This window comes from Schistocerca americana, unplaced genomic scaffold (assembly GCF_021461395.2).
Source record: "Schistocerca americana isolate TAMUIC-IGC-003095 unplaced genomic scaffold, iqSchAmer2.1 HiC_scaffold_47, whole genome shotgun sequence".
In the NCBI taxonomy this organism is placed as follows: domain Eukaryota; kingdom Metazoa; phylum Arthropoda; class Insecta; order Orthoptera; family Acrididae; genus Schistocerca; species Schistocerca americana.
The window spans coordinates 1,242,501-1,243,250 of NW_025726203.1; positions in this window are offsets into that span (position 1 = coordinate 1,242,501).

Consider the following 750-nt stretch of genomic DNA (forward strand, 5'->3'; position numbering starts at 1 on the left):
AACCTATATTGCGCCGCAATGTAACCTATATTGCGCCGCAATGTAACCTATATTGCGCCGCAATGTAACCTATATTGCGCCGCAATGTAACCTATATTGCGCCGCAATGTAACCTATATTGCGCCGTAACCCAACACACGTTGGGCCTTAACCCAACACACGTTGGGCCTTAACCCAACACACGTTGGGCCTTAACCCAACACACGTTGGGCCTTAACCCAACACACGTTGGGCCTTAACCCAACACACGTTGGGCCTTAACCCAACACACGTTGGGCCTTAACCCAACACACGTTGGGCCTTAACCCAACACACGTTGGGCCTTAACCCAACACACGTTGGGCCTTAACCCAACACACGTTGGGCCTTAACCCAACACACGTTGGGCCTTAACCCAACACACGTTGGGCCTTAACCCAACACACGTTGGGCCTTAACCCAACACACGTTGGGCCTTAACCCAACACATGTTGGGCCTTAACCTGCTCTGTAATTGTCATACGACGCGTTAAATTAGTGTAGTGTTGCCTAACTGCAACCCCCGCAACATAGTTTGCTACTCGCACTGCCCGGTCCGCAGTGTATCGCTTCATGTTAAACACCTTGCAGCTATACACTGTAATGTGGATGGCAGCAGGACGTACATGCTCAATGCCCTTTGCAGTTGTTCATTGGCATTTGCAGTTGTTCATTGGCATTTGCAGTTGTTCATTGGCATTCGCATGGCGAAGCACTTAGCCTACGCTGTGG